Source organism: Protopterus annectens, chromosome 3.part0 (genome assembly GCF_019279795.1).
Source record: "Protopterus annectens isolate FY-2018-M chromosome 3.part0, PAN1.0, whole genome shotgun sequence".
NCBI classification, from domain to species: Eukaryota; Metazoa; Chordata; order Ceratodontiformes; family Protopteridae; genus Protopterus; species Protopterus annectens.
In genome coordinates, this window is record NC_056731.1 from 1,838,198,025 (window position 1) to 1,838,217,916 (window position 19,892).

The 19,892-nt window shown below is 41.8% G+C and overlaps 1 long non-coding RNA gene across 1 annotated transcript in view; it reads right to left on the minus strand.

Annotated features, from left to right (window-relative positions):
- Positions 1–11,542: 11,542 nt before the first annotated feature.
- LOC122797093 overlaps positions 11,543–19,892 on the minus strand; it is a 16,589-nt gene continuing 8,239 nt past the window's right edge. Inside the window, exon 3 of the long non-coding RNA XR_006364030.1 lies at positions 11,543–11,552. This is a non-coding gene — a long non-coding RNA (uncharacterized LOC122797093). The remainder of the gene's footprint in view (positions 11,553–19,892) is intronic.

Sequence of the window (19,892 nt, forward strand, 5' to 3'; positions counted from 1 at the left end):
CACATTTACACAGATATATACATATTCACAGGTACTGCATCGTAACAGTCACGTAGAATAATAAGAGCAAGTGAAATCAAAGTATAGCAAAAAAGCTGCAGTCTACACTACTGTGCTGTGCTCCAATTCTCCATGAAATATCAATCTATATATGAGGCTAATAGCTGTCAATGCTGTTTTAATTATTATACTTGCTTTACAGTATTCTAGCATTGTGCTGTGATCCTTGCATTGCTGTGTTGCACAAGACTGCAAAATCACCCATGGTGTGCATGTACCTATTTGCACAGGCCACAGCTACGGAAAGCCTCATTATCACACCACTGTCACAAACACTTGCTGCTCAGTAAAGTATAATAACTTGGCAGTTGGACATTTTTGCTGTATTTCTCATCAAGTATTTAAGAATCACTTTGGCTAAATGTAGTAAGTACTGCAGTAAAGTCTTTGAATCTCTACCTAACATTTCCTATCAGTTACATGAAAAAAATATTGAAATGCTTTGTACAAACACTTTTGAAAGTGTTATCATAAATTATACTATTGTACATTTTATACTAAGAATTCATGTATTGTAGGTATTATCTTAAAAATTATGTATTGACTATGTATTTTTATTGTAATAACCTTGTTGTTAGGCTTATTTATATCTTTACCTAAGCTTGCAATAATATCTGAAATTCTACTCTACAGAATGTAACATTTGTGCCATATAATTATTATTTTATTTTTTTCTTGATGTGGAGATTTTCTCCCGGGGCCTCCACTGAAGATGGGCTCTAAGTCAGTTGACATAAACCATGTTACAAATGTCACATAAATAAATAAAAATAAAATACTTGATTGTACATTATACATTTCAGAGTTTTACTGAAAAATACACACACACACACACACACACACACACACACACACACACACACACACACACACACACACACACACAATGGTTTAGGGCTTCAACTTACAAATACAAGGTGCAGGGTTTAATTCTAATCTGTGGTTATTCTCAAGGATTATAACAGTCTACAGACTGAGCCTACTATTTGCCTATAAATAATTATTTATCTGCAAAAACATTGTATAAAAATACTAAAATGTACTCTGTTTCTCTCTCTCTCTCTCTGTGTGTGTATGTATGTATATATATATATATATATATATATATATATATATATATATATATATATATATATATAATGTGTGTGTTTACATAAATGGGCAAATATATGTATGCATGAATGTGTGTATGTATTTGTAACAAACAAAAAACATTGTTTTGCAGGGGGAAGCCCCCCCTGCACCCTTCATGTGGGGGGCTGTGCCCCTCACACCCCCGCTACTTAAATATACCAACTCCGAGATCGCATTATTGTGGGGAAAGGATACATTTCCTTATCCCCACTGTACTGCGCTTCGGTGAATCGGCTTTCGCGAAAGTGCACTTTTGCCGAAGTGGAGCCGTACTTTTCTTGTTTGAAATAATGTAATTTCGAACAAAAAAGTAGACCCCCTATATATATATATATATATATATATATATATATATATATATGTATATATATATATATATATATAGGTTCATAGGCTAATGGCGCTGGAGCCTTTATAAGCCTAGCCCCAAAAATTGCCCAGGCACCATGCCACCTGATGTTAGTTCACAGTGCCCACATCCAGCAGTGCAACTGGAATGATCCCCGGAGTGAACTTTCTGTTACCCATCCACTCGTCAATATTTCTCTTGAAGAAAGCCAGTGAGGTGCTCTGCTTGAAATGAATGGGAAGCTTATTCCAGAGTATGAGCAGTCTTTAGGAGATGAACCTGTCCCTCCAGCATGTTCTTTTAATTGTGGTAATGAGGTTGTGATCTCTGGAGCGTGTGGTGCAGGGGTATTGGGATTTCTTTGTGTAGCATTTCAGATAGGGCTGGGTCAGACATTGCTTTGCAAGTCAAGCAGAGATCACCTTTAAGTAGACAATAAGAGACTGAGAACAGCTGAAGTTTCTTCAGTCTGTCCATGTAGGACATGTGTTTAAGGCCTAGGATCCTTTTTTGTGAGGTACTTTTGTGGCCTTTCCAGCTGCTGTAGGTGTCTGGTCAGGTACATGCCAAATGGGTTGTTATATTCAATGATTGGTCTAATGAGGGATGAGTAGAGAGGGATGATGACCACTTTCTTCCTGGATGCGGAACCTTTGGTTGGAAGATGTGCCACATAGAAGGACTTTCTGACCAGAGTGGCAATGTGGTGGTCGAAGGTGAGGTGGCTGTCAACCTGGGTGTCCAGATCTCTTATGGCCCCTTCAGTGTTCAGTGGGCTTCCATCAATGTGGTAATTTGTGGGAACTGAGTTTTTTCCAAAGGGGATGATGGTGCATTTTTTGGCATTAAGCTTCAGGCCATGGTTCCAACACCAGTCATTGGTCTTGGAGAGGCCCTTTTAGGATGTCTGCATCACTTGGGGAGTTGATAATGACTCCTAGCTTGCAGTCATCAGCGAACTTGGTCAGCCAGAGTCATTCTGTGTTGGCCTGGACTTCTGAGAAGTAGATGCCAAACAGGAGAGAGCCCAGGACCGAGCCCTGTGGGACTCCACTCGTGACTGATTGACAGTCTGACTTGGAATCCACAACTTTCACTCTGTGGGTCTTGTCTGTGAGCCAGTTTGCAACCCCACCTAGTGATGTAAGGATTGATGCCTAGTTTGGTGAGTTTATCAATGATACCCGAGTGGGGAATGGTATCAAAGGCCATGGCCAGGTCGAGGTAGGCTGTATGCACTTCCTTACCCTCCTCCACAGCTTTGGTGACTGCCTCGAAGAAGTTAACCAGGTTCAGCAGGCAGAATCTCTCCTTGACAAAGCCAAACTGTATGGGGTCAAGAGTTTGGAGATTGCCTATATCTTTATTAAACAGGTCCATGATGATGTGCTCTATAGCTTTGCATGCCAGACTTGTCAGGTTAATGGGGCGATAGTTCCCAGGGCCTGTAGTTGCTCCCCCTTTATGGAGCAGGATGACTGTAGCAGTACACCATTCGTTAGGAACATAGCCTGAGGTAAGGCTGTGATTGAACGGGGCACACAGATATGTGGTTCCAGTTCGCTTTGTAGCTCTCGTGGGACGCAGCCAGGGATATTATCAGGTCCCGTGGACGCTGTACTCTTGGCTTTGGACAATGCAACTTTTACTTGTGCCACAGAAATGGTGGGTACCAGGCTTTCATCTGGTATTGTGATAAGGTCCTGGGGGGAGGGGTAAAGTTGGCACTGAATCTGTCAGCTAGTATGTTGGCTATATCTGCTGACTCAGTATAGGAGGTGCCATTGTGCAATAACTCAGAACAAATCTGGGTATTGCCTTTGAGGTTTTTGTTATAGCTATAGAAGGCTTTGTGGTTGTTTTTGGTGTTGGCCGCAATTCTGCCTTCATAGCTGGCTTTAGAGGATTTGATAAGGGATCTCAGCTTTTTGTTGATACTGATAAGGGAGGTTTTCCAGTCTTGTGACTTCATTTTTTTCTGCAACAGTTTATTCCCTCTGTTGTAGATTTTATTGATGGCTGAGGACCACCAGATTGGCTTCCTTTTTTGGAGGAGAGCATCTTAGTTCTATTTGGTATAGCAAGGTCCATGCATTTGTGTACATGCTCATACAGTACACTGATGTATGATTCGGCAGTCATGCAGCTATTTTCCATTGGCATGGGTGCTGAGAAGTTAAGCCACCTCTGTTTTTAGGAGCCTAGAGTCAGCTTTAGAGAAGTTTTTCAGGGTGGTCACCTTAGCGGATGGTCTAGGTGAGATGGAGATTTCCATGGTGATCAGTTTGTTTTCAGATTCAGATTTAACCAGGGAGGAACTGATAGTTGTGGAGCAACGGTCCCCTATGTTGGTTGTAACCAGGTTGAGGATGTTGCTTCCTCTAGTGGGGGTCAGACTGAGCTGGTCCAGGGCATTGGAACTGATAAATTCCAGAAAGAGTTGGGCCTGTACATTGGTACTTGAATAGTTTTCCCAGTTGATGGAAGGGTAGTTGAAGTCACCCAGTATGAGAGTACTGGGTGGACCTTGATAGATTCCAGCTTAAGAAGTTGGTGTGTGAGTCTAGGGACAAGGTTGGGGTTCTGTAGCAGGCTCTGACTTGTATCGCCATCTTACCCAGTGTTTAGTTGTACCTGAAGTATCTCGGATGCATTATGCTGGGCTACCAGTGTAGAGGTGTGGTTATCCTTTAACAATATGGAGACACCACCGCCTTTGGAGCTTCTGGCCACATTCTGGGTCCGAAAGATATGGAATGAGTTGTAGCCTGGGAGTGCAGGGGTGCTTTCTGCCTCTTTAAACCAGGTCTCTGTTACAGCACAGATGTCAACATTCTTCATTTTGAGGAGAGCTTTGAGTGAGTGCATCTTGAGATTTAGACTTCTAGCATTGAGCAGCATGACCCTCAGATTGCATTTGTTTGTAGCTGTTACGATGGAATTTTGATCTTTGGAACACTGCCTAAGAAAGGCACTATAGGGGTGGCAAGAGCCTTAGCCAGTACCCGGAATCCCGAGGTGACAGACGCAGGCTATTTCTGGCAAAGCATCGAGGTCTGTTCGTCATGTTGTCCCAGACAGACAGACAGACACTGGATCCCTTTAGAAGGACACCAGACACTGGATCCCTTTAGAAGGACACCAGAAACTTAGCCAGTTGTTGGAAGTGAATAATTTTCTGCTCGTACGGTGGTATCATTCTGGGTGATGGTGGAATACTGCTTAGGGCTAGGGTCATACCTGCCTGGGCCACATAATCCAAGTGTTCCATCACATCTCTCTTTGTGTAGTCCAGGGAGGTACGTTTCAGGTCATTCACACTCTCATGGACAATGACTGAGTCATATTTGTACTTGTTGTGGAGTGACCTGAGTGCATGTGTTATGTGGCAGATCCTGGCACCTGATAGACAACTGACTGTCACCTTCTCCTTGTTCAGCTTAGTGAGTGGGCATCAGTGTGCCTCACAATTGAGTCTCCTATGATTAGTACTTTGGGCAAAGGGTTTTGTATGTGTGTGTGTGTATATGGATATATATATATGTGTGTGTGTGTGTGTATATATATATATATATATATATATATATATATATATATATATATATATATATATAAAATGTGTGTGTGTCGCATTCAAGCAAACAAACAGAGACAGACATGCATATCTGCTGTATTCTACAACACTGAGCAGATGTACAATCTGTAATTGAGAGGGCTATAGTGTGCTTCTTGTGCCTAACAGAGTGAATGGGTACATAGCATTGATGCAGTATGACAGACAGATAAACAGAAAAACTCAAGTACATACATGCATACCTGCTGCATTCTTTAACCTAAAGCATGTTATATATTCAGAAACGGAAATGGACATAGTGTGCTGCTTGTGTAAGACCAAATTGATATTAAACAGATAGAAAAATGTATATGGCATAACAAATATTTGGTCCAGGGATCAAATCCTCTTCTGCAACATCAGCAGAATGGTTTGGAGAGACAAATGTATCTTGCAGAGGATAACGCTGCTCTGGAACAGAGCCTCCAGTCATGTAAAACAAAGTTCATCCATCTCCATATTCTAGCACAACTTTAATCTATGGATAGGTAAAAAAAAAAACTTTTAACCTAGGAATGCTCCCTGTACTATTGATGGACTGCAACAGATCCTAAATACTTTGTCCCGTGCATGGGTCCCATCAAATTAGCTATGGTATGATCTTAGTTATTTTTACAATGGATAATGTATAATTATCGACCATGGGATAGTAAGGCCAGTCTAACACCAAATAAGATGGGTTAATTCAAGCCCCAAAAGGGAAATTTGCTAGGCTTAAAATGGCCCAGAAGAGCAACTAGCCAAGTACTTACCTATGACCCTGTATACAAGCACATATTCATAAATGGATTCTTGCTGTTTTCACCAACCCTTGTCAGATTGCTGTAAATAAACAGTAATTGAATCTGAGTGCAGTAAAACTTGGTAGCGAATCACAACTTACTGGCCTTATAAATCTACTCCTGTAGGCTGTCAGTACTGGCTTATGTCTGCCAAACTGTTTGACATTTTGTAGTAACAAATGATAAAACTATGGATAATCACTTAATACAATAGCTGCACATCATGTTCTGGGTTCTTTTGTATAACCATTGTGGAAAAATCATACAGTGGCAGATAATACATTAATATATTATCAGCTCTACAGGTATTGTGCACTGTTATGATACCTTATCTTAGTGTTGACAGAGGCATGTTCAAAGTTTCGAGTTGAGCATGTTCCACAGATTGTTTTTTATTTTATTTTTATAATAAAATAACTACAAAATATATAATGTGATGTTGTCCTATCTCACCTGCATTCTTCACTGGCTGGGTTTGGAACCTATCCTCTGTTCCAACTCAGTCGTATACAAAAGCTCGAGGTCTTCCACTGGCTTGTGACTGTATCCCTATCCCATCATGCCCTAGAAAAGGTCCACATTTTTCTTACTTATTATTAAAATATTTGGTATTTTGGTTGTTTAAAAAGTTAACAATTTAGTGTTTTAGTAGCTATCTAGTTAGTTTAGAGAATTGGCGCTTCTACTTTGCTTCTGGATGTCATTTTTTCTTTGCTAGGCCTGTGTTACTCCTTATCCCGGCTTAAATTTAGTGTTAAAGCCCACTTCTAGTTAGAGGGCTTTCCTTTCTATCCTTTACCTTGCTTTTTATGCACTTATTTAATTTAGAGAGGGTTGTAAAGGAATGTATTGTTCCTGTTACTACTTTCTAACCTAAAGTGGCAGCTCATTTGAGTTAGAGAGCTACCATTGCCCATTTACTTAGAAGGCTATCTTTCTTCTTACACCCCCCCCCCCTTTTGAATATGCAGCTTTGTTTCAGTTAGAGAACCGCCACCCCTTCTATATAAATAGTTTCACTTCAGAATGCCGAATTAATGAAAACTCGAATTTCATATGGTCGAGACCATATGATCGAGTTTTCAGAAACTCGAAATTGTGAAGTGAAATAATGGAAAAAAAAAAAAAGTCAAACACAACGTTTCTGCAGGGGGGCAAGCCCCCTTGCACCCCCAACACCCCCCTACTTAAATATACCAACCTCGAGATTGTGCTACAGTGGGGAAGAAATCTCCTATTCTGAGCTTTATGCAGAAGCGCAGAATGGGAGATCTCCCGTTTCCTCGCTATAATGCGATCACGGAGATGGTATATTTAAGTAGGGAGTCTGCCGGGGGGCTTCCCCCCCTGCAGAAACCTGTTTGGGTTGTTTTTTTTTTTTTTTAAATTCCACTTCCTAATTTCAAATTACTGAAAACTCGATCATATGGTCTCAATCATATGAAGTTCGGGTTTTCAGTAATTCGATATTATGAAGTGGAACCATACATATATATATATATAGATATAGATATATATGGGCCCACTTTGTAATTTTGAAAGCCCAGAATATCGAGTTTCAAAATACTGATCCCAAAAACTCAAGATTTTGGAATCTCGAAATTACAAAGTAAAAAGAAAAAAAAGAAAAACACTAAAAACAGTTTTTGCAGGGGGGCAAGTCCTCCTGCACACCCCCTGCAACTTAAATATACCATCTCCGAGATTGCGCTACAGTGGAGAGAATGGTAAGTGTAATGGGAGCATTACCATTCTCTTCACTGTATCGTGATCTTGGAGATGGTATATTTAAGTTGCAGGGGGTGTGGGGGTGCAGGAGGGCTTGCCCCCTACTGTTTTTGGGTGTGGGGGTGCAGGAGGGCTTGCCCCCCTCAAAAACATTGTTTTACTTTTTTTTTTTTTTGCACAGTTTCGAGATTTCAAAATCTCAATGTTTCAAATTCATTGTATCAAAACTCGAGATTTTCACCTTTCGAATTACAGAGGACCTATATAGATATATATATATATATATATATATATATATATATATATATATATATATATATATATATATATATATATATATATATATATATATATATATAGCACAGTGATAGCTTTGGCTTGTCTAGTAGTTTGTACAATTTTCTTATATAAAGAAACCAAACCCCTCTGGGTTCAGAAAGTGTGTGAAGTGTAGCCAGAAAATATCCATCACAGATGGACACTATTTGTGTACACTGTCTTGGGGTTTTGCATTTGCAAGAATTCTGTTTCATTTGCTACTGTTTCAGTTCTAGAGTGCTGCTTGAAAGTAAGAATACTCCTAGTGAGAGGTTTACTGAAGTCCCCCTTCACTGAAGCATTAGAAGAAGGTCAGTGCACTTCAAAATTGGCCAAGCCTTTTTCATTGAAGTCTGACAAATCTTGAAAAGGTCATCTCTTTCTTCTGGCCAATTGGAGCCAGCAAAAAAGCTGACCTTAAGTTACATCTCTGGACCCGAAGATTGCTGGGCCCGGAAAATATACATCATCTGCTCCTTCTGTATTGGTGCCTATAGAGTTTGAATTATGGAGCTGGTCCCTGGAATTGGTACCGTTCTCCCCTACTTTGAGAGCACCTCTGCTAAAACTGGTCAGATCTCCTACCCCCTCCTCTCGGTCTTCCAGGAGTCTTTCTGATGATGATGTGAATCGGGTGGTTCGCAGACTTTTCAGGACACCAGCGCTGGCCAAACTGCTATCGGCTCCAACCCAGAGGGATTCGGAACCCTCCAGGACCTCCCCGTTGACATTGATTCTTCCTCCGACCTGGGACTTTGGAGCCAGAATGTCTGGATCATAGTGGAACCATCGGTGCCAAGACCTATTCCAGGATCTTCTGGCCTGACATCTGCTCTGTCATTATCGATTCCATCTGAAATCAAGGAGTCTAGTAGCCGACGCTGTCCGGTCCAGTCTGGTGAGGAGAGTCGGATCAGACATTTATCGTATCTGAACTTGCCTCTCGGGGTTTCGGTGCAGGTGAGCTCGGCTCCTACATCGGCCTCGAAGCCAACCCCCTTGGTTCCAGGGATACCTTCTGGCTCTTCGGAGCTGGAGGTGTCATCGGATCGGGGACAGGGGCTTTTGAGGTGATGAGAAGAGTGGCTGTCTCCACAGACAGCTCCACTCTTGGGTCCTGACATTCTTCCCCCAAAGGCACCAGCATCTGTCTTGGGACCACACCATCCATAACCACGCAGAGACCCTAGGTCTCAGGATGCCCCATCGAGTGAACCCATCCCTTCTGAAACCTCACCAGAATACCCTTCTGAAGAGGTCCCTCATAAGAGACTTTGCAAGAGGAAGCATTTAGACTCCCCAGAGGAGTCAGTCACTTCTGATACAGACCTTGGTGAGTCAGTAGGGTCCCCACAGTCGCACTCTGAGGATGTCTCTTTTGCTGACATTCTAGAGACCCTTAAACAGAGAGGTGGTTGGAAGCCCATCAACCCTTCTGAGGAGGAGTCTGTATACCTAAAGGCCTATGGGTCTCCCCCTTCCACCACTTGAGTGTCTCTGCCTTCGATTGAGCTCATGGAATTAGTTGGTCAAAAGGCGTGGGAGTCTCCAGACTCAATGGAACATATTCCTCTGAGGCCAAACAAATTTATTCCTGCACCTACAGACTGGGAGTTTCTTACTAAGGGTGTTCCAGTGGATGCTATGGTGGTGGCAGCAGCCACCAAAAAGGAGCTTTCAGAGACATCCTTGTCTGTCCATCCGCTGAACAAGTAGTCTCATATGATGGACAGATACGGAAACACATGTTCTCTTCAGCGACATTTGCACTCAGATCGCTGCGTTATCTAACACACTTTACTAGGCTACAAAAGGATCTCTTAAAGGAGTAAGGAGATACTCTACAAGGTTCAGTAGCTGCAGGGGTATCAGACAAGGTTTCCCTCTCAGCTTTTCACCTTAAACTCTGTGGTTAACTCGTCAATGTGGCTTATTTCTTATGCAGCAGATGTAGGGCAGCGGGTTCAGGATTTCATGAGGAGACATTCTTGGATGCACCTATGTGACTTTGCGCAACACTTTGTCTACCTTTGTTAATTCCCCCTTCGATGGCTCATCCCTCTTCAGGCCAAAAGTTAAGGACACACTCACCAGGTGTGAGCAAGAAGGAAAAACTCTCTCTGCCATAGGAGTCCATTTTTCCCTACCTTCTAGACCTCACCCAAAAGGTCAAAAGGGAGGAAAGATGTGGTTCTGAAAATCCCAGAGAGTTTTTCAGGACACACATGGTGACTCTTCTGATAGGGGCAGAGGGGGAAGTAGTAATGGGAGACGCTGTTTATCTGGCAGAGGGGGTCCACAAAATCAGGGTGACAAGGATTCATTCTGTGGTAGGCCCTTTCAGCACTCCTAAAGGGAGGCCATCTGTCCATCTCTGGAGGCAGTCGGGGGGTTGCTTATCTTTGTACCAAGAACCCTGGCTGGAAACAACAAAAGACAAGTGGGTACAAAGTATCATATCCAGAGGCTGCTCTATACCCTTTTCCCTTCCCAAACATAAAGAACACCCGGATGTTCCACCCAGTCAAAGGGAACAGGCAACTCTAGAAATTCAAAAGTTGCTGGACAAAAGAGTCATCCAAAGAGCCCCCACAGACCAAATAGGATCTGGAACTTACTCAAGGTTCCTTTTAGTGCCAAAGAGAACAGGGAACTGGAAACCCATATTGGATCCCAGCAGATTAAATGAATCGGTAAGAAAAACAAAGTTCCAGATGGTAACACTGCAGTTGATTTTTCCCTTTCTGGGAAAAGACAATTGGATGTGCTCTATAGACCTTCAGGATGCGTACTACTACATAAAGATGGACAGACCATCCAGGAGTCATCTGCTCTTTTGGCTGGGAGCTAGTCATTACCAATTTCAGGCTCTGCCCTTTGGTCTCACTACAGCCCCCAGAGTGTTCACCAAGTTTATGCCAGTGGTCTCGGCTCACTTGAGACACCTAGGATTACGAGTGTTTCTGTATCTAGATGGCTGGCTCAACCGCCAAAACCAGACATCTACTACTAAAAAGAAGAGACACCACATTATTTCTCTGCTCTCAATTATTTGCCATCTCAATTATCAGTTTTATAGGGGCAGATCTAGACACAACAAAAATGATGGCAAAACTTTCTACAGAAAGAGTTTTAGTTCTGCGACATCAAGTCTTAAAGCTTCTTTCAAAGAGAAGAGTACAGGCAAGAACAGTTCTGAAAGTCTTGGGAACCATGGCAGCAGTGATAAACTTAGTTCCATTAGCATGCATGCACATGATAATCCTGCAGTGGCTACTGTTCACTCAGTAGTCATTGCAGGAACTACCCATGTCTCACCCAATTCTGATAAGTCCTGCAAAAATGACCTTTGCTGGTGGCTTCACTCCACTCACGTGACATCAGGTCGACCCCTTGTCCTTCCACAGCTCTTAACCACAGTAACCACTGATGCCTCACAGATAGGGTGGGAGGGGATTATCTGGGAAGGACAGACCAAGGCACTTGGCAGGATCACGAGTCCCATTTGCACATCAATTTCCTAGAGATGAGAGCAGTGCTTTTGGCATTGCAGGCACTTCAGGACTACCTTCCACTGGGAACTATTGGAATACAGGCAGACAACATGTCATTTGTTTGGTACATGAACAAACGAGGAGGAACCAGGTCCTACCCCCTTTGTCGTGAGGCCCTGAGAGTATAGCAGTGGACGACCTCCTCCCAACTCTTTTTGATAGCAACGCACATCTTGGGGATATCCAGCAGACAAACTCACCAGAGAGATTCTGATGCCTCACGAGTGGTCCTAAAACAGGAAGCAGCGGAGATGATTTTCCACATATGGGGCCAGCCTTGCTGCAACATTTTTGCCACATCCATGAATGCCAAATGCAGCAGCTATTTTGCCCTAATTCCCCTTCCGAGAGTCACCAAGTGATGCACTTGTACGTGATTGGCCCTTGAGTCTCTTTTTATGCCTTCCCTCCCTTTCCCTTGATACTCAAAGTTCTTCAGAAAGCCAGCTCATTGGGAAGCAATCTGATTCTCATCTCCCCATACTGGTCTTGTCAAATTTGGTTCCCCTTCCTTTGGCCTCCTCTCCAGGAGGAGCCGTGGGTTCTTGACCCACTTCCGGACCTTCTGAATCGTATGTCGGGAACGCTCCAGCCCTATCTTCAAACCCAGAAATTGACAGCTTGGCTGCTCTGATTCCAGATACAGCCTGGCTCCCTAACCTTTCTCCTTCTGTAAAACGTATCTTGATCTCATCTCATAAAGCTTCAATGAGAAAACTATACATGAGCAAATGGAAAAGATTTTCTTCCTGGGCATTAAGTAATCACATTGATCCTTTTTCTGCTCCTGTAGGTTCTATTCTTGAATTTCTAACAAAACTGTTTAATGAAGGCGAAGCTGCAGCTACCATTTGAGTCCAGTTAGCAGCGATAGCTAGTTTTCATATAAATGATTTAGCCCCAAATCTGATGTCTCACAGGCTATGCAAAGCCTTCCTGAAGGGCACTATTCTGTTAAGACCACCCATTAAGACCCCTTTACCACCATGGGACCTAAACTTTTTGTTTTGTCCTGTTTGATTATTCCCTTCTTTGAATCTGCATCATCCTGTGATCTAATGTTTTTGACATGGAAAACAATTATTTTGATTACCATCACTTCTGCTAGAAGGGTTTCAGAGCTGCAAGCATTATCGATAAAGCCTCCTACATGCTTTTCCATAGACAGAGTATCCCTTCGAACAAAACCCATCCTTCCTACAAGAAGTATGCTCAGAGTCTAATTTAAATCAGTCCATAGATCTACCAGTGTTTTTTCCCCCAACTTTGGCAGCAAGGCAGAATATATTCGACACCATGTACATAGACAATTGCATTTCTACGTACATAGGATGAAGGACTTCAGAAAATCTGACCAATTATTTGTTTCATTTTCAGAAGCTAAGAAAGGTGCTCCTGTATCTTAAGGTCACACTTTCAAAATGGCTATCAGATTGTTGTTAGATTTGTATGTAAAAGTAATACAAAGATCTTCCCGGCAAAGTCAAGGGTGATTCTGCGAGAGCTATAGCAGCTTCTTCTGCTTTTTGCGCTAGACTACAAATTGATACCATTTGTGCTGTTGCAACATGGGCAAGGCCTCATACCTTTATCACTCATTAAATAGTGGATTTGGCCTCTTTTGGGTCCAGTGTTCTGAAGAATATTCTCCTGTGAGCCGCACAAGAAGTATGGTGCTAGGGACGCGGTCTCAACCAGTGAAGAATGAAGGTGAGATAGGACAACATCACATAAAGAAGTAATCTACTCACCATAATGTTCCATGTGTGTTGTCCATCTCTCCTTCACTCTTACATCCCACACTCCTTCCCCCAGCCTGTGGCTCCTGGAGGACCAAGCAGTTACATCTGGCAAGTAATGTTCTCTGACCTTCTTCATTGCTCTATAAGGTGTTGTGACATAGTGTAACTGTTATTATCAGCAAACAAGATCTGGGAAGCTTTCCTAGGGCATGATGGAAAAGGGATACAGCCACTAGCCAGTGGAAGACCTTGAGCTTTTCTATATGGCTGAGTTGGAATCGAGGATCAGTTCCGAACCCAACCAGTGAAGAATGAAGGCGAGATGGGCAACACACACGGAACGTTATGGTGAGTACATAACTTTATTTTTTTTCAATTTGTTTCCAAGGTAGAGCTCTGATCCATGTGGATCACTTTCAGGCTTAGCCCAGAGATTATCCTTATATGGAATGTCACACTCCTTTCTCCCTGAGTAACATAAGTGTTTCAGCTACATAACACCCGAGTCACTGCAGCTGACAGTAAAGTGTTGATTTTTTTTTTGAGGAGGAGGAGGAGGTCTTTTTCTAAGATTTCTGAAAGTTTTGGAAATAGATCTTTAGTTACTTATTGAACTTATTTTCCTGATGGAAGCTGCTCTTGTCTTGCAACAAGCATACTGCTGCCACTCCTGCCTTCTACTCCGAAAATCTACACTTGAGTAACACCACTTCGCTTCCCATTATGATGAATAGACACAACCAATCAAAGAAAATCACATTTACTACACAAGTATACAAACAGTATTAAGATTATTAAGAAAACAAAAAAAATACTGTTTATGATGACTGCTGCACTTCCCAAATAAATTCTAGAAAGATAAACATCAGAATATGTCTATGCTGTGATATTACCACATTGACTAGTAACTCTCCAACTCATAGATGCATACCGGGAAGGACATCTGCAGTGATGCCATGCTTCAGAAGTCTTATGTTTCCATAAAATTAAAATGTTATGTAAAAAATAAGTCCCCAGACAGAACAAGAAAGGATTATTATATTTGCAAAAATAGAAGTGGAATGAAAAAAGGCATTTCATAGGTTAGTACTAGGCTAACTGCCCTTGCGAGCATTTTAAGCCTAGCCAATTATCCCTTATGAGACTCAAACCCTGTACCTTGTATTTGTAAGGCAAACACCTTAACGATTAGGCCACCCTCCCTATCCTTAATGCTACACTCCTGCCTTCTTCGACACTCATGCCTGACTGTGGTAGATCTTCTCTCACACCTCTTTGCTGGACATCCTCATTTCCACTTAACTTCTTCCTGTCTGTCCCAAATCATCTTCACCAGATTTTTTCTGCACATATGCTCCAACCACCATAATCTGTTCTCTTTGACCTTTTCTGCAATTGGGAGTTACTTTGACTTCTGCTCTTATGTCTTCATCTTTTTGTCTGTCCCACAGTGTGCATCCTACCACCAGTCCTAGGCACTTCATTTACATCACCTCTAACTTCATCATCTGCTCTGCCTTTACTGCCCAGGTTTCTGTACCATACAGTAGTACTGGTTCTACCACTGTCTTGTACACCTTATTTTTTAACTTCTTTGGCATTCTTCTGTCATACACTACACCTGACACTATGCCAACTGGCTGCAGCCTCTCTGATTCCAGCTTGCACCTTTGAGCATAATCTTTACAGTTTAAGCAGAGTGGTAACATGGTTTATAAATAAGCAAAATAGAAATTAGTTGGTATCTGCATGTTGTGAATAGATCTTGATGAGACAGTTAGAGTGGATAAAACAGGTAAGATACCTTGAATTTAGCATTAAATGAAGTAATTGTGCTTTACCTAATGAACTGAAGAATAGCTTAGTCTAGAAAACTGTGTGTGACAGACATTGCTAAAAGCTACCCTGGTTTCTTTCCTGTAGCAGTCTTACTAAGGGTTTTTTTGTGTGCATGTGGGGTGATGCTAATATTTAAATCATAACTGGATTTACTTTGAAACAATATTTGAGGTACTCCAGGAAAGTAACACTGGCCCTTGTATAGGATGGGCCAACAGATTATTGTGAACAATGACATATTAAGCAGAATGGATAAAAGTAGAATGAGTAAAAGTATCTAGGATTCTTTAAACATCTTCACTTTTGGAGTGAGTTGCTTTGCATACTAGGGGAATATGCTGGGGAGGTAGTAATGCTCCAAAGATGTGATCCACTAAAGTGGTGTTTTCTGATTAATCCAGAATAATGTAAAGAGTTAATTGATAGATTACATGCTTCTGAATTTTTTAAGTTCACTAATGTATATAAAATAATTTATTCATTATCCAATACCTTCTGTGTTCTTCATGGTCACAGTGGAACTGGAACCTATCCTGGGAATCAGGGGGCATAGGTTCATAGGTAGGTACTAGGCTATCGGCCCTAGAGCCTATACAAGCCTAGCCAAAAAGGTACCCTGGCTTTCGCCACTCAAGAAAATAATTTTCTTGTGCCCCTGTCGAGCAGAGCCACAGAGGTGATCCCCGGGGTGAATTTCCTATTTCCCATCCAATCGTCAAGATTTTTCTTTAGTGCTAATGAGGAGCTTTGTTTGATATAGATAGGCAGTTTGTTCCAGAGTATGGGAGGTCTCTGGGACAGGAATCTATCCCTCTAGCATGTTCTGTTTATTGTGGTGACAAGGTTTAGGTCCCTAGAGCGTGTAGCTCGGAGGGATTGGGATTTCATTAAGTGGAGCATGTCCAACAGCTCTGGGTTTGACATAGCTTTGTATGTTAGGCAGAGATCGCCTCTGAGTAGGCGATATGCGACGGAGTAAAGCTGGAGTTTTTTGAGATGGTCTGCGTAAGGCATCTGTTTGAGGCTGGTAATCCTCTTTGTGAGGTATTTCTGCCGCCTTCCCAGTTGTTGTAGATGTTTTGTGAGGTGCATACCAAAAGGGGCATTGTACTCTATAATGGGTCTAATGAGTGACGAGTAGAGGGGACCAATGACCTCTTTTTTTTTCCTGGATGAGAAATCTTTTTGAGGTGTGCCATATAGAAGGATTTCCTGACTACTGTGGCGATGTGATTATCAAAGGAGAGACTACTGTCCATCTGTGTCCCAAGGTCTCTTATCACACTTTCGGTGTTAAGTAGACTACCACCTATGTGGTTAGCTCATGGTACAGAGTTTTTACCAAAGGGGATGACAGTGCACTTTTTGGCATTGAGCTTGAAGCCATCGCTTTGACACCAGGCATCTGTCTCAGTGAGGCCCTTTTGTAGGATGTCCACATAGTTAGGAGTTTCAGTTATGGCTCCTAGTTTGCAGTCATCTGCAGACTTCGTTAGCCAAAGACTTTCTGTGTTAGCCTGTACTTAAGAAAAGTAGATACCAAACAGGAATGGACCCAGGACTGAACCCTGTGGTACTCCACTTGTTGTTACTGGTTTGAAAGTCGGATTTGGAGTCTGCTACTTTCACAGTGTGGGTTCTGTCAGTTGGTAACCCATCTTGTGACATAGGGATTTATACCTAGTTTAGTGAGTTTATCTATAATTCTAGAGTGGGTGATGGCGTCAAAAGCCTTGGAGAGATCTAGATAGGCTGTGTGAACCACCTTACCCTCGTCTACGGCTTTGGTGACTGCTTCAAAGAAGTCAGTCAGGTTTAGGAGACATGATCTGCCTTTTACAAACCCGAACTGGGTGGGGTCCAGAGTTTGGAGATTACCAATGTCTTTGTTTATAAGTTCTATGATGATCCATTCCATGGCCATGCAGACCAGGCTCGTTAGGCTAATGAGGCGGTAGTACCCGTGGTGGCTCCCTCTTTGTGGAGTGGGATAACCGTTGCTGTGCACCATTTGTTGGGCACAAAGCCTGAGGTGAGGATATGATTGAACATGGTGCTTAGGTGGGGTGCCAGTTCATTCTGTAGTTCATGTAGAACGCAGCCTGGGATATTGTCGGGTCCCATGGATGCTGTGTTCTTGGCTTTGGAGAGTGTGGTTTTTACCTGTGCAGCAGTGATTACAGCAACTTTGCATTCTTCCGGTATAGAGATGGGCTCTTTAGGGGGTGAGAGGGGGTAAAGTTGGGGGTTAAAGGGGGTGAGGGGGGGTAAAGTTGGGGGGGTAAAGTTAGCAATGAACCTATCTGCCAGGATGCTGGCAATATCAGTTGGTTCTGTATATTTAGTGTCATTGTGCTGTAACTCAGAGCAGATCTGAGTGTTGCCATTGAGATTCTTGACATAGCTATAGAATGCTTTGTGGTTGTCTTTAGAATCCGTGGCGATTTTGTTTTCTTAACTAGCTTTGGAGGATTTTATGAGGGATCTCAGCTTCTTACTGAGGTTGACCAAGGAGTTCTTCCAGTCATGAGATTTTACTTTTTTTTGCAACAGTTTCTTTCTTCTGTTGTAGAGTTTGTTTATGGCAGGGGACCACCAGATTGGCTTCCTTTTTTTTGGAGGATAGCATCTTGGTTCTTTTAGGGATAGCACGATCCATGCTCTTGTGTAAGTGCTTATAAAGTGCATTTTTGTAGGCTTCAGCAGTCGTAGCTCTATCGTCCGTCTGCATGGATGTTGTGAAGTTTGCCACTTCTGTCTTAAGAAGCGTAAAGTTGGCTTTGGAGAAATTTTTTACCGTAGTTTCCCTAATGGGGGTGGGGGAAGGATGTGGATGTCTAGGCTGATTAGCTTGTGGTCGGATCTGACCAACGAGGAATTGACCTCTCGTGTAGAACACCAGTTGCCCATGTTGGTAATGACCAGGTCTAGGATATTGCTACCCCTGGTGGGGGTGTGGATAAGTTGATCCAAGGCGTTGGAATTTATGAATTCCAGAAAACGTTGAGCAAAAGAGTTGGTACATAAGTAGTTTTCAAAACAAAAAAATAGGACCAGCAAACAAAGCACCTTGAAGTAATGAAAAATACTAAAGTATTGGGTTCTTTGAAACAGACCGGTTTCAGCAAATAACATACAGAGTCTTCTTTAGTGTATGAATAAGATACAGAAAAGAACCTATTTCTAAATAATTCATTGAATCATGTGATTAATTACAAATGTTCATTGAGACCAAGAGCCCACCAAGTTTAATAATCCATTTTTTCTCCATGGAATTCAGTAAATTATGCCAACCTAATTTGTTGTTTCTGGATCTCAAAATTTTATCTATAATGATAAAACTGAAACATGTATTATTATGAATTAAAGAGTGTTTGTATAGGGCATTTGTTTCTCTCTTGTTCTTGATATCGCTAAGATGCTTAGATATTCGAAGTTTAAATGGTCTTGAAGTTTGACCAACATAGAATGCAGGGCAGTTGCACTTGACCAAGTAAATTACCCAATCAGAGGAACAGTTGGCAAATAATTTTATATTATACACCTCTGGGGTATTTTTACTGGTGAAACTTTTGGTTTTAAGTAACTTGGTGCAATATGTGCAGTGTCCGCAAGGAAAGCATCCAAGTAAAGGTTCACCTGATAGTGTAGTTTGAATGGTATTGGTGTTTTTTGCTTCAGAGTGTTTGAAATGATTAAAAAAAGCAGATAGATGTTCATTTTCTTTTCGTAAAGGCAAAAATCTATCACCAAGGATTTCTTGAAGTTTAGGTTCACATGTTAATATATTCCAATTGTGTTGGACCATATTGATTCGTGTGTTAGTATTATGTCCATATGTGGTGATAAGTCTGGGTGGTTCAGAGTTGGATTTGTTACTGGTCTTATAAAGAAGAAGATCTTCACGTTTCATCCCATCAACAATATGTTTAGTGTGTACAAGATGACCCATTTTGTATCCCCGGTCATGAAATTAGTGTGTACAAGATGACCCATTTTGTATCCCCGGTCATGAAATCTATGTGCAAGATCGTCCCTGAAACGTGTATATGTGTGTTGATCAGAACAAATGCGTTTAATACGCATAAACTGGGATTTGGGAATGTTTTTGCAAATATGTGGGGGATGGAAGCTGGAGGCATGGAGTAGAGAATTATTTTCGGGGAATTTACTGAGAATTTCTGTAGACAGCGTATGATCAGATGTGCGGCAAACCAAAACATCTAAAAAAATTATTTTATTTTTATCATAGCTGACAGAAAATTCGATTCCCCGTTTATTTTCATTCAAATAAGTGATAAATTCCAAAAGATATTCACTATCAGCCCTCCATACCAACCAGCAATGATCTAAGTACCTACGCCAGATGTCCATTTCTTCAATATAAATATTGTGAGACCTGTCATAAATGACCTGTTCTTCAAAGTACGCCATGAACAAATCAGCGTATATGGAGGCAAAAGAAGCCCCCATGGCTGTCCCCTTAGTTTGCAAGTAACATTTTCCCTAACACATTCTTAGTCAATACATGTTCCGTCAAACACAACAAAAGAGTATTGAAACCTGCCTTATATAGTTCTGTTTTGCTAAGCCAATATTCCAAGGCCTCCAAACCAGCCCAGTAGTGCAGAGTAACCAGTCTGGCTCAAGCTGTGTGTCTGAAATAATTTGCAGGAATTCAGTCGTGTCCCTTATCCTTGCTCGGACACATTGTAAAAGGGGCTGTAGATATTTAGTTAGAAACAGAGATAATGGTTCAGTCAATTAATTTTT